The sequence below is a fragment of the Apium graveolens genome, chromosome 4 (genome assembly GCF_009905375.1).
Source record: "Apium graveolens cultivar Ventura chromosome 4, ASM990537v1, whole genome shotgun sequence".
NCBI lineage: Eukaryota > Viridiplantae > Streptophyta > Magnoliopsida > Apiales > Apiaceae > Apium > Apium graveolens.
Genome location: NC_133650.1, coordinates 307,413,698 through 307,429,389, shown reverse-complemented (window position 1 = coordinate 307,429,389; position 15,692 = coordinate 307,413,698).

Sequence of the window (15,692 nt, the reverse complement as noted above, 5' to 3'; positions counted from 1 at the left end):
TTGGAAAAGAAAACTCACCGATATTTCCCAGGCGATGCCTGTTAATGGATTAACTTGTTCCAAGAATTTTACTTCCCGAGTGTTGGGTAAGTAATCAAAAACTCTTTTATCAGAATAGCAACCTTGTTGCGAATATAAAATACACCACAGAGCCGGATCCCTCCGGTTTTGAGTGAGTATTTAAATCCCCTTCGAAAGGAGGATCTTAAATATAAGAATGAGTTTTGGGATCCGTCCTAACCTTTACAAATCATTTTGAAGACTCAAAAACATTTTTAAGAATGTCTGGAGTGATGCTGATTTAATAAAATAAATCAGTCCCAATATATTAGAAAATATCTTAATATTATTATTTAAATAATATTCCCATAAAGAATAATCTTTATAAAAATAATTGAAGTAAAAGTTTTAAAACTTATACTTTAAATGAATATTAAATAACCAAAGATATACTTATACAAAAGTACTATCTTTATTTGAATAATCAAAAGTAAGTTTGATTATCGACACATTATTCTTTAATAAAATTAAGAATAATAATTAGTAAATAATCGGAGTCATAAGTCCTCGAATGAATATTCAAATAATAATATTCAATAATAAAATAAACGGGTTCATAAGCCCTCAAATGAATATTCAAAATAATATTCAATAATAAAATAAACGGGGTCATAAGCCCTCGAATGAATATTCAAAATAATATTTAATAATAAAATAAACGGGGTCATAAGCCCTCGAATAAATATTCAAAATAATATTTAATAATAAAATAAACGGGGTCATAAGCCCTCGAATGAATATTCAAAATAATATTCATTAATAAAATAAGGTTATCGAATAAACCTTATTTGATTCATAGTTTTAAAAACTATTCATATATATATATATAAATATATATATATATATATATATATATATATTATACTCGGGAGCATCGACTCCCGGTTTTAGAAAAAGTTCACCTTTGGGTCCCCTATACTAAGGGTATATGCAAATTACCGCTTATCTCTAGCATAGGTATTATCAACTGAATCAACAGATATATGTATCAAGAATACGAAACAGGCATGCATATATACCATATCACATGCTACAATATATCGCAAGAATTTGCTAATTAACCATCATGTATCTATCACAAGATAATGCATATACATATGTATACATCACAATAACAGTATAACGGATAGAAAACTTGCCTGAGTGCTCCCGGATAGACTTAAGCTTAAAGTGGGTCCGATAATCTATGAACAACAACATAAGTCGGAATTAAACCCCGGTCGCTTAAGAAACTAGACTTTAACCATTTAGAGTCCTAACGTTCGCTTTCGCGCTTAACGATTCACTTAAGTCGCTCGAGTACCCTCGGCTCCACCATTTTTAATAAATTAACCATTAAGGGTTTTAAGGCGATTCTTTCGCGAGTACCTTACCAACTGCCTAATCCACTTTACATAAATGTTTCATACCCCAATTAGTCATTTAAGGTCCTTAACCAAGGTTTCAAAGTAAGGCGAGGGGTAATGGTTCGGTCGCAAAACGCCGTTACTTAAAACGGTCGTTTCTCCTAAACCGTACATCGGATTCAAGTGTACCACATATCAAAACGAAGCTCGTAACATGAACTATCTAATCATAGCAATGGTCAAAACCTAGCAGTGAGTTCACGGGTCCTAATGTTAAGAGCAAAACAGTATAAAGTAAATCGGACATTACGACGGCTATGTTTACGCGATTACCCAAATTTATACCACTCCAAATCAACCCACAATCAACATCACAACCAAACTCCATCCATACTTCACCATAACAGCCCCAACAACTCAATAATATCAACTTATACTACTTCCCAATCATGAACTAAAAGTTTACTTAAGTTCTTTAACTAATTATCAAGATTTACAACTCCAAAAACACCACAAAACCAACTAATCTCTACTTACACAACAATCAAGCCTCTCATGAACTATAATACTTATATTATGCTCTTAACATTCAATAACAAAGCTAGGTTAAGAGATTATACCTTCCTTGTGAGTGGGAGTAACTAATTAGCTTGGAATCACCCTTGAAAGTCCTTATCCAAGCTTAATCTAAACAAAAATTCAAGAACAAAAATTTTAGTTCTTGAAAAACACTATTCACCGTCTTTTTCCATGACTTTTAGGAAGAGATTGTGAAGGAATTTGGAGCTTAGATTCATAGGATAATTATATCTAAGTACAAGGAACCTTGGATAATTACCTCACGATTTAACAATGCTTGGAGCTTGAATTTGGATTTTCTTATCCTTGAAAATGAAGGAAAGCCGAGAGCTTGATGAAGAAAATTGAGTGTTTTGTGTTTTTTGATTTGTTTGCTTGGTTGCTAGCTTTTGTTTTTGATTAATTACCTTTTTACCCATAAAAAATTGTGTGGTTATTAATCAACCACACCTCCTTCCCTTATGTCATGCTTATGTCACCTTTCCTATGTCATCTTGTTGGTTTGATGACATCATCATCCCTAACCTCTTTGATTAACTCTTAATTGCTTGCCTAATGACCGCTGATCTGTTATACGGTTCGCTTAACTTTCGTTCTCGTTTATCGTTTGAGGGATCATACCCGGGATCTTATTACTTGGGTTCCCTTAACCTTTCTCAATACATTATATTCCTTTTATGATCCTCTCTTAAAATCCTTGAATTTAAATCTTTTTTATCCTGTTACCTTATTATACTAAATTCCTTCGGTATCTGGTGGATTTTCGGGAAAAATCAAAGTGTTCGGATTTGGATTGTGACGATCTTTACATACACTTATATACCACATAGAGTACTAATAATATCCCAGAAGATCGATAAAAGAACCCCTACATAGTGTGGCATGAAAAGTTTTCTTATTCAGCATAATCAGCAAAACACTATTCATAAGGGTTTCCAAAAATTTCAAAAAAAATTGGGGTTATTACAGTCTCCCCTCCTTAAAAGGATTCTGTCCCGGAATCAGATAGATAATGAATAGGGATACTTTCTTAGCGTTGCACTTTCTAACTCTCAAGTAAATTTTTCCCACATTGTGGTTCTTCTATCAAACTCTGAATAGTTTGATAACCCTTCTCCTAAGCACTTGTCCCTTTTTCAGTCTATATCCCTTCCTGGTTGCTCCATATAGGTTACGTCTGGTTGCATGTCTATGCGCTCATATGCCCCTATTTATCTGGCATCTGAATTACACTTCCTTAACATTGATACGTGAAACACGTTATGACTTGCTACATGTTCGGGGGTAGGGCTAGCTCATATGCTAACTTCCCAATACGTCTTAATATATCCAAGGGTCCAACAATTCGTGGACTTAAACTTTCCTTTCTTTCCAATCCTCATCAATTCCTTTTTAAGGGAATACTTTTAACAATACAAGGTTCCCTCCTTCATACTCTTTGTCCTTTCATTATCAAATCAGCATACTTCTTATGTCCATGTTGGGCTACTACCAGCCGTCCTCTGATTAGATCTATTATATTCTTGGTCTTTTGGACCACTGCTGGTGCGAGCATCTTGCGCTCTACAACTTCATCCTAACATAAGGGAGATCGACATTGCCTTCCCTCAAAGATCTCATAAGACGACATCTTGATACATAACATACGATCTATTATCGTGAGAAAACTCAATCTGCGTTAAGTGATCATTCCAAATTCTTTCAAGTCTATTGAACAGACTCTCATTATAGCTTTTAGCATTTGAGCTTTTGCTTCTCAATACCCATTCTTTTCCAGTTCGTAATCGCTACTACCTTCCTTTCCTAATATTATACTGGTTATACTTTTGCTCGTTAGCGTTCTATAACCTTTTAATAACCACGTCAACCTTAGTATCACTAACGCGTTAGAATCGGAATACCACTGTACTGATACTACTTCCTTTAGCTGCTTCCATCTTCGAAAGCTTGATCCATCATATAGAAGTAAAGGAATTTGTTGAAAGATCACTATGATCATGAACACTTGTTCTATTGCATAGTTAGTACAGAAGGTGGCCAACCTTTAGTACTTGACAAGCAATTAAACAACATGTGGTATCCTACTAGGCTTCTATCACACAGATAGATAGTCATTCGGCAATACCTCCCCTTCTGGAAGGGTTGTTCTTCTCAGCTTATATGAAATGAAAAGGGGAGAAAAGAACGAATTGAAGAGAATTGTATATATATAAAATATACTGCCACAAAATATCTGGCTTGGAATCTACCCCTGAACTATAGAGGTTTGCCATAGGAGAACAAAACATATATGTATTTATATCAACATCAAATATTATAGCATCGTATTTCACATGCCTAAATATTTTGCTATTCCGTCCATCCTTCTATGGACCCATGCTCTTCCTCGAGCTCATAAACACTCACCTTTGAAACTCCCTCGACATCGAAACTCGAATAAGGGATTTCATTCTAGACATCATAATTACTAGAATCCATTGCTATTATGTAACCTTCTTCGTATAGTAATACGACTCTCTAATCATAAGAAGGAATAAGTATTCAATAGGTAGATAATCTACTTAATTATTCTATCAATGATAACTTATACACCACCACGACCCGATTAGTGGTACTCAATCTCAACATCCATTCCAATACAACTCTCTCACGGTTGTAATCGACTTATTACTCGCAGAATCATTGCTGCATTACTATGGTCCACCACTGACCTACTGTCGTAATTCACTTTCCATGAAATCTTAATATAACCATACGGAGTCTATACATGTCGCATAGAATTCTCCTAAGGAGGTAACATAATTACCATTCATGATTCATGAAGAACACTCTAGATCCTGATGTACATACATGACATGAAGCAGATAAAATTGCGGAAGGGTTTCAATCAAAGCAACGATAGCACGTTAATACCATTCTTAATCATATGCCTTCAATAGAAGACTTAACTCAAAGGTTTGTTTAGTCCTTTTTAAACATGGTCCTGGCTTATCTCAAGATAGTACCTTCTGAGATAGATAGCCCGCTCATGGCGATTACACGAATTAAACCTTTACCAACTACTATTACGGTTGGGTATTGCACAGTCATCAGAAGGAATGTCAATCTTCCAAATCATAATACAATCTTCACAGCTTTAACCATCATCACTGTATTCCTTCGGCACAAGCGCCTATAATTATCCTCTTACCTTTAAAGTGTCGGCCACCTCTTTGGCCTTTCCTGATAGTAAAATTTCATTACAGTCAATGTCATTTTAGCCACCTCCAAATAAATTTTCTACCTCATTTCAATCACTACTTATGTGAAGATGTTTTCCTTAAAATCTGATGAGTAAAAAAAATATCACCATTTTTCCATAAGTTATTGCCTCAGTCTTTAGAGGTTAATCACTGTCACGACTAACTCTCAATCATACTTAGAACATCTTTTATCTTAGGTCCTAATTGCCCTGAACAATTTCGACCTTTACTGGTTCGCTCCATACTTTCTCGTGGTTTACACGTGCCCCACTTGGCATCATTATAATTACGTCATATTTCCTTTATCAACATTTCTATTCTTGAGAATTTTGAATATTACCTTTCTCCTTGTAAAACCTCTAAGGTTATCCTTGAATCGTTCCTCCTGTATTCCCTAGATACAGGGAATATCAAAATACCATATACTAATACTAGAACCATTGTCTATGTACTTCTGAAAAAAATTTCTCTACTGATCTTTAAAGGTTGTTATTACCTTAATCCTTTCCAATTCATACTGTCAAAACTCATACTATCCCTATTAAGGGTGAAATGCCAACCTTTATGCATTCCCCTGGGATTCATTTTAAGTTACCGATGTTCTATCCTTATTTCCACCTTTAAAAAGGTACATGCATCCTTTCATGGATAATCAAGTCATATATCCCTGATAAGGGTGTCTTATTCAATCATTTCCACCTCGATAGTATATGCCTAATTTCACAATAACATTTGTATTCAAAATGAGGTCAATCAATATGGCCTCCAAAAGATAACAACGGTTATCCGCTTTTCTTGCCTAATTTGGTAACGATAACAATGATGTTCTGGAAGATATTGGTCGTGTTCAACGTGAACTTCTTCTTAATAATTCCTTATTTACTTTTGTTATTTATCTCAACAGTCATCTCAATGTTGGGATATCTTTCATACCTGGCGTCTCCCTTTCTGGGTATCAAGCCACCAGTCTTACACTTCACATTCTTGAAGGTCACTTCCTTCCTCCAATTTTCCTAATTTCTTACTTTCTTGTCTCCTTAGTCTATCCGCGTCTCATTATTTATCCTTCGAACTATCTAAAGGTTTCCTCGAATCCTCCCAACTTACAGGGGATAAAATATATGTATCTCTTATGCCTTCAACCATCAATTTAACTCGTGGTGAATCACCCTCATCCTGACGATTACATACTTTTCTATTTCTATTACTATGATTCTTTAGGGTTTCCTCATACCCAACTTCCTTATCATTCCTCAAACTCTATTGCCTTTATATTCCTTTCCACTTCAGTTTCTTTTTATTTTCCTTTCTCTTATCATTATTTCATGAACCCACTACCCATTGACTTCAAACATCACATCGTTCTGGGATTCTTGTCATCAAAACGAATCTTGACAACTTTTACAACTTAGCTTCATAATTCATCATACTCGTCCGCCTTTGTTCTGGCTCTAAAGCTTTTACACCATCTCCATAACCTTGGGAATTACTTTCCCGAAAATAATTGACTGAACTTTAATCAGTTTATTCTAACCTCTGGTTCCGTGCCTTTCTTGGTCTTTCACCAGCGGGTGGCCTCTCTCTTAGAAGGGTAAGTGACAAAAACAGTCTTTTGTGATTCGTCCATCATTTAGAATCTCAAATGATTCTTATATTTCCTTTAGCCAGGCTCTCGCCTCTACTGGGTTCGCTTGTTCCTTGGAACTCTGAGAGATTAGCGACTTAAAGGTCCTGAAAGAATTTCCCACCGCACTGTCTCCTCAGGGTGGTGGTTGGGGATAATAGTCTAAGTTCTCTTTAGACAGGTCCATGAATTACCGTATAGGAGTACCGTCTCAGGTCTCCTTTCTTTACTTAACTTTCTGTTTCCTTAGTATGAAATGTTTCATCCTTCTCCCATACTTGGGGTTATCTTATACGTTAAAATCCTTGTTTTCCACTTCATTATGTTATGGGATCTGTAATATCCGGGATATATCGTGTAATTATTTTTGCTATCAAATAATTATTATGTGTGTTCAGTATCTATTCTGTGAATTAACTGTTAAGTGTTATTTGTATTTGAACATTCAAAAATAGTATTAATTGAGTATTTCAATTTTTATATGTCCAAAATAAAATATAGATAATTATCATATATTCCTAATTATTATTATGTTGATTTATGAATTTATATGAATTATATGAAATTTATAAAATCTTTTTCCGAGTATTTAAACTCTATTTTATAAAAACGGGAACCAATCGACGTCAACCGTTGTTACGTTTTTGGAACCCGAAACTCTTCCGAGAACTCCTTCCTAACCTAATTGTAATATTCCGAGCATTTTCCATGTTTCGACTTTTTCGATCCGGCGTACGGTTTGTCCTGTGCGGGTCCCGGCGCAACATTTTTGATACAATATTCGTTTCGGTAAATCAATAAAACCCGTATTTTCGATAAACGTGAGCTTTTTATTAAACTATCACAATTATCACTTCGTAATACGTGTAACCAGGCGCTGAGACCAAGACCGCAGTACAAATTGTACTGATTTGGATAATTATCCCGAAACCGATACCGTTTGGATCAGTTTTTATAAATAAACGTATTGTGTTATATCCGGAATGATCCAACGGGATACTAATTTCCCGTAAATATAAATTGCCTTTTACCGTATTTTATTTCGTATCAAAATCATTTGCAGACAGATAATTATATAATTTTATAGAGAAAAATCATATATTCATAAACTGTTCCAAGAATCAAACCAACTTTTGAAGGTGTTATTGATCTTTGTTTGAAAAGCTCGAGTACCAGATTTGAAGGTCTTGAAGAGCTCTATCAGATTCCATAACCTATTTTACTGCAGAATCAAAGGTTGATTTTATAAATTTTTATTTATTTTTGAATTATTTTGATTAAAAATATGATTTTTTGTTCGGATGATTGTTTGTATGATTTGATGATTGCATGTTGTAGAGCTTGATTTCCTGATGATTTTGATATATTATACGTCTGATTTGGAGTTCAATAACATGTTCAAATTTGAGTTTGATTTTCGAATTTTAAAATTAGGATTTATAACCCGTATGAATGTTCTTAATTGAAATTTGGGGGTTTCTTATTTTGGAATAGATTGATGTTGTGATATAGTGGATTGTGTTCTCTGTGAAATTTGCAATCTAGTCGTATAAGTTTCATGAATCAACGAGGTCTGTAGAGAAGGGAGTTGTATTTTGAATATTTCCGAAGTTCGCCGGAAACTGGCAAACTTCACGGCCAAATTCCGGGCAACTCAGGGATGATTAGAACGATTTGTTGGCCTGGTTGTGTTCCTGGTAAAGTATAGATGTGATCTGGAGGTGTTGGTGGGGTGAGGACGCCGGGAACGTGTTCTCCGGCCACCCCTGTGTTTTCCGGCGACGGGGTGTAAAATTTGCAATTTGGTCCCTGGACTTTTGGGGACGATACAGTTAGGTCCCTGAAGTTTCCAGACTTTGCAAATTAAGGATTCCTGTTTTAAAAATGTTTAAAAATTCGTTTTTAATTTCTGAAAATTCTAAAAAATTATTATTTTAATTCCGAAAATTATTTTTAATTCAAAAATAAATATGAATTAATTAGTTAATTAATTTCAGTTAATTTTTAATTAATTAATTGGTCAATCAATTCGGAAATTAATTGATTTAATTAATTATTAATTAATTTTAATTAATTATTTAATTAGATTTAATTATTTAAAAATGATTTAAAAATTCTGAAAAATAGTTTCGAGCTTTAAAATATTATTCTAAATTATTTTCAAGGCTCGATAATTATTATAAAATTGTTTCGAAGCCAGAGTTGGCCAACCGAACCCTGTTTATTAACCTGAAATTGATCCAACGACCCGTTTTAATTCCGAAAAATGTTTTAAAAATCATTTTAACTAACTGAAAGCCTATTTATGATCCGAGACTTCTTTTTAAATGTTATATCATTGATTACGTGATGTATTATGTGTTATACGTGACTTGTTGATTGACTATCGGTCTATATATTCGGTATTTACTTGTTTATTGTATAACTTTCAATCCGTTAATCGGATTTGGGTGAAACGAAGGGTAGATAAAAGTATGTGTTGAATAGAATCCTATGAGTCGATTATTGATAGATGTTTATGATATGTGAGCAGAAGAGGCAAGACGTAGGAAAGGGAAACAGGTAGTTGAGGAGTAAGACGGTTGAGATTGAAAGCGAGTGCAGTGTAATAAGCTAATACCAGGCAAGTGTTCTGAACTTTCTCGAGATATTGTAGTACTTGATAGTCTTGTTGAGATTGCAAGTGCTTTGAAGCACTGAAACCCAAACCCTGATTCCAGTTATTGTTCTTGAGCCGTAAAACTTATTCTTTCTAAGCCATTGATTATTGTATACCCAAACACGAACCACAAATCTACGATACTACTCGAAAAATGCATACAAACTAAATACCAAACACTGAACTGGATTACTTATATACTCAACCCATTGTATTTTATGCTTTGAAAGCCCAAATCTTTGAAACCCTGAAATGCTGATTCCTTTGTTATCCAATTCTTTCATTACTCAGCATCCAAGCTTTGAAATTACCTTATTGATCTTTACAAGGATTGAAACCCTTTTATTGTTAAACACTCACTGTTGTTAATGATTCTGGTTATTGTTTATTATTGTTCATTCTGTTATTATGTTAGAATTGGATTGTTTTTATAAAATTGTGGACCATATTCGTGGTCAGACCATATAATGGTCAAGTTAGGCCAATGTGTGCCTTGGATCCAGTAGTTAGAGCAATGCTGTGTGCTTTGCTCGGGGTTAGTGCGTGACTGATCAGCAGCCTAACCTTGGTTTTTAAAATAAAAGTATAATATCCAATTCTAAACCATAATCCATTGTTCACTTGATTTCATAGCCATATTCACCTGATGATCATTATTCTCAGTTTTGTCATTGTGACTTGCTGAGCTAGTTAGCTCATTTGTGCGATGTTGTTTATATTCTTTCCAGTTAAAAAGGAATCAGTTGGTAGCGAGGATCCCCAGTCCAGCGCGAGAGCTAGGGGTTATGGTTGATCGAGTTAAGCTAGCAGGCTTTTTTTGAATAATTTGAGTTTGTAAAAGTTTGTAATAATGTTTAATACTCAGTTTCGAGTTTGAATAGATGGGATTTGATCGGTATGTAATATATTAGTGTGTTTGGCTTGTGTGCATACTTTAACCTATGGCGATCCATGGTAATGGTAAGTAGAGTCACTGCTTATTATTATTATCTTTATTATTGTTATAAGCAGGTTATAAATAAGGTGTGTGTGTGGACCCCAAACTTCTGACCCGGGTTTGGAGGGCGCCACAGGCTCCTTCTTTCTTAATGGCAACCTCCCTGACTATCACATTCGGGGTTTGCCCTAAATCTTATTCCTCGAGCTATGGATTTCATCTAAGATCCAGTCCTTAAGCTCTTAAACGTTTAGAACCCAAATTCTGTAGGAATACCTCGTTATTCCCTTATCATCTTTCTTGGTATTAATCTCTTCTCCAGTCATTGACTCTCTGCCTTCATTCATCACTTTTTCTTGGCACAATATGATCTTTTTCGATAATTCGGGCTGTATTGCAATCTCAAACAGCGTTTAGGTACCGGCTCCGGTTACCTTCACTTCTATTTCCATTTTCTCAAAATCTCTTATCAACTCTCCCAAAAATATTTTCATCTTGAGTCTCTCCTTTATTCTAAGGGCATTAGCCACCATTTTGGCTTTCCCTGGATGATAAAGAATCTCATAATCGTAATCCTTGATTAGCTCTAACCACCTCCTCTGGCGCATGTTGAGCTCTTTCTGCGTGAAAATGCACTAGAGCACTTATGGCTTGTGTAAATCTCGCACTTCTCTCCATACAAGTAGTGCCTCCAATCTTTAGGGCAAAACTATTCCCACGAGCCCAAGCTCATGGGTGGGGATATCGAATTTTATATTCCCTTAATTGTCTTGACGCGTACGCGAGTACCTTGTTGTGCTGTATAAGAGCACCCTAATTCCTTATGCAAAGCGTCAATACAAATCACAAAATCTCCTTTTTTCCATCCGGCAATGCCAACATAGGGGTCGTCACCAACCTTTGCTTCAGTTGTTAAAAGCTTTTCTCGTATTTCTCTGTCTATTCAAACTTCTCAGTCTTACGAGTAAGCCGCGTTAAAGGGGCTACTATCTTTACAAACTTGAACGAACCTCTGGTAGTGACCGACCAATCCTACCTATGGTAGTTTTGATGGATTTTTAATCGCAGCGGGGCATGGCAAAACACTTTTACACATATAAAATCCAAATAAAAGCATATAAATCGTGGTAAAAACATAGGGATCGAATCTAACCTTTAAAATAATTCGGAGACAACGATCAGAGATCCTTAGCAGTTGCTCCTCAAGTGTGAAGCACTCCACCGGTATCCACCAAGAAAACGATGTTAAGGAGGAGGAAGGAGGTGGAGAGAATTGAGTTTTCCAAACTTTTTGGGTTTTTTGGGTTCAAATAAAAATAGGGTCTATAATAGTATATTTATAGGCAAAATTTTCAGCTGAAATTTTCCCATAAATATTATTATTATTATCCCATTTATTATTCTCATTAATAATTAAAACACCTTTTAATTATTAATCCTTTTTCTAAACACTTTAGAAATTATTCTTACTCTTGATTTAATTTCCAAAAATTAAATCCTTAATTAATAATATTAAGAACTTTTCTTAATTAATTTATAATCAATTAAATCTCATTTAATTAATTATTAAATTTTCCAATTAATTATTTATTTCACAAATAAATAATTATTAGCCATTATTAATTAATTCCTCCACCATTAAATCATTCTCTTTTTATGGTGTGACCCTGTAGGTTCAATATTAAGCCGATAGTAGAAATAAATAATAATAAAACTATTTTATCATTATTTATATAAATTCTCTAATTTATTAAATATGATTAATTAATTAATCACATTTATTCTACATCGTGAGGGATACTTCTCAGCATATCGCGACTATCCGGATAATATGAATTCACTGCTTAGAATACCAAGAACCTATTCAGTGAATAGTTACCGTACAATAAACTCCTTCTACCCTACAATGTCCCGATTAAATACAAGGCATGGATCTCGTGTCAAGCCTATCTAATTCAATCACTTGCTTACCATTTACTATGCGTAATTCTATGCAAATTAGAAACTCCTTTCTAATTTCATTCACTCTGGCCAGAGATTCCTGAACTAGCATAAGTGGATCAGCCTTGAACATTCGCTTCCTTCACTGGAAGGGGTAGATCCTTTATTGATCATACATTATCTTCGTGTACAAATTCCTATACCCAGTAGAGCCCTAATAATTGTCAGAGACTAAGAACTAAACCAAAGCATAGTTCAGTGTACACAAGATGACTATGATGACCTCAAGTCTAAGGATACTTGTACAACTATCACTATGTGAACAACTGCTGAAACGTGAGTGAACTCCATCAGTTGTTCAGCTGTGCGAGTCATGTTCAGTGAACTTATTCTATAATAAGCACCTACATACTAGCTATAGTGTCACCACACAAATGTCTATGAGAACATACATCCTTCATAATAAAGCAAGCATAGTATGTACCGATCTTTGCGGATTATTAATTACCAGTTAGTAATCCTATGATCAAGAACTATTTAAGTTTAGAGTTATCATCTTTTAGGTCTCACTATTATGATCTCATCATAATCCATAAAAAGCTTTACTCTAAACTATGGTATATCTTATTTAAACACTTAAATAGATAGAGCCCGTAATAAAAACAAAACAAGTCTTTTATTAATATTAATGAAATCAAAACAGATTACATAAAAGTTATTCCTAAATCCTCATACATGATTGGACTTAGGACATATTCCTTTCAATCTCCCACTTGTACTAAAGCCAATCACTCTGGTATCTAATACTCATCTAGTCTTTATGACGATCAAAGTGACTTTCAGAAAGTAGCTTTGTGAGTGGGTCTGCTATGTTGTTATGTGTGTCAACTCTATTTCAATACAATACAAGAAATGTTACCGCACTCCCACTAACCCTTTTGTAGACGCATGGTTCATCTTCGTTTTTGATAAAATCAAACTCTTTGATTGTCTCATCAAAATGAATGTTCCATCTTTCGAGAAGCTTGCTTTAAACCACATATGGTTCGCAGTAGCTTACACACTAGGTTTTCATTTCCCTTGGAAAGAAAACCATCTGGCCATTTGCCAGATCTCATAGTAGTAGTAAGCAGCAATCGCAAGCAAAATCCGAACTGATTTTAACAGGGCTACAGGTAAAAGGTTTCATCAAAGTCAATTCATTGCCTTTGTCTGAATCCTTTTCCCAAAAGCCTGGCCTTAAAGGTCTCCACCTGGCCATCTGCTCTAATCATTCTTTCGTATACCGTATATATAGATTCCATTCCGGATTTCATGGCACTATGTCATTTCTCTGAGTCAACACTACTCATAGCATCATTATAGGTTACAGGGTCGTCATCATCAATGATCGACAACTCATTGTCATTCTCAATGACAAGGCCATAATACCTCTCAGGTTGGCGAGACACTCTCCCTGATCTATGAATGGGCTGTTCCACAAAAGGTTATTCAGTCAGAACAGGTGTTTCCACTTGATCCGTAGTAGTTTGTGCTTCTTGAACTTCATCAAGTTCAATTTTGCTCCCACTGTTTCCTTCAAGGATAAACTCCTTTTCCAAAAATGTAGCATGTCTGGAGACAAACACCCGATGATCGGTGTAAAAGTAATACCCTAAAGTCTCTTTAGGATATCCCACAAAACTACATTTTACGGATCGATATTCCAGCTTATCCGGGTCAACTTACTTGACATAAGCTGGACATCTCCAAATCTTAACGTGTTTAAGACTCGGTTTTCTTTCTTTCCATATCTCATACGGAGTTTGAGGAACAGATTTGGAAGGCACCTTATTCAGTAAATATGCTGAGGTTTCCAATGCATAACCCCATAGGAATACTGGAATATTTGCATAGATCATCATGGACCGAACTATGTCTAACAAAGTTCGATTTCTCCTTTCAGATACCAATCTGGAGGAGTCCACTGGGAGACTATACCATTTACTTTGAGATAATCTAGAAACACTCCATTAAAGTATTCACCATCTCGATCTGATCGAAGAGTTATAATACTATATTTGGTTGTTTCTCCACTTCATACTTATACTCTTTGAACTTTTCAAAGGCTTCAGACTTGTGTTTCATCAAACACATATCCGAATCTAGATCTATCATCTATGAAACTAATGAAGTATGAAAATCCACCCATGGCTTGCGTAGACATTGGTCCACATACATCTGAGTGTACCATTCCTAGCAAATTTGCAGCCCTCTCTCCATGTCTAATAAATGGAGACTACAGTGCCACTATGAAGTGAGATTTTCATCATCCCTTTTCTTTTATTAGTTTGTTCAATCTGAAGTAAATTATGTCACATATATACAGACCATTATTTAAAGCACCACGTCCATAAAGAATATTATCTCTAAGAATAGAACATTCATTATTCTCAATAATAAATGAAAATCCAGCCAAGTCTAACATGGGAATAATATTCCTCATAATCGAGGGAACAAAATAACAATTATTTAAAACAATAGTCTTGCCCATAGGCATATGTAAATGAAATGATTCTACATCTTCAGCAGCAACTCTTGCTCCATTTCCCATCAGTAGAATCACCTCATCTTCCTCAAGAGTCCTACTTCTCCTTGGTCCCTGCAACGAATTGCAGATATCAGAACCATAGGCGGTATCTAATACCCAAGTAGAAATTTGGCTTAATGACATATTCACTTCTATCATGAACATACCTGAATCAGAAGCGGTAGTCTCACTACCCTTCTTCTTCTTCAATTCTGCAAGGTAAACCTTGCAGTTCCTCTTCCAGTGCCCCACCTTGTTACAGTAAAAGCAAACAACTTTGCTCTTGGGGTCTTCAGCTTTTGGTGGAACCGGCTTTTCTTCACCTACTTTCTTCTTCTTGGAAGAGTTCCTCTTCCTTTTCTTAGGATTGGAACCTTCACCAATTAGAAGAACAGAACTCTTCCTAGGGGGAAAATTCGATTCCGCAGTCTTCAACATGTTGTGGAGTTCAGGCAGGCTGACATCCAACTTATTCATGTGAAAGTTCACAACAAACTGCGAGAACGAACTCGGAAGCGATTGCAAGACCCAGTCTTGGCTCAGCTCCCCATCCATGGCAAAACCAAGTTGTCCAAGACATTCAATCAAATTGATCATCTTAAGTACATGGTCATTCACAGATGATCCCTCAGACATCCTACAACTGAACAACTCCTTTGATATCTCATATCGAGTTGTCCTCCCTGCCACATCATACAACTCTTGTAGATGCATGAGGATAGTGTGAGCATCCAT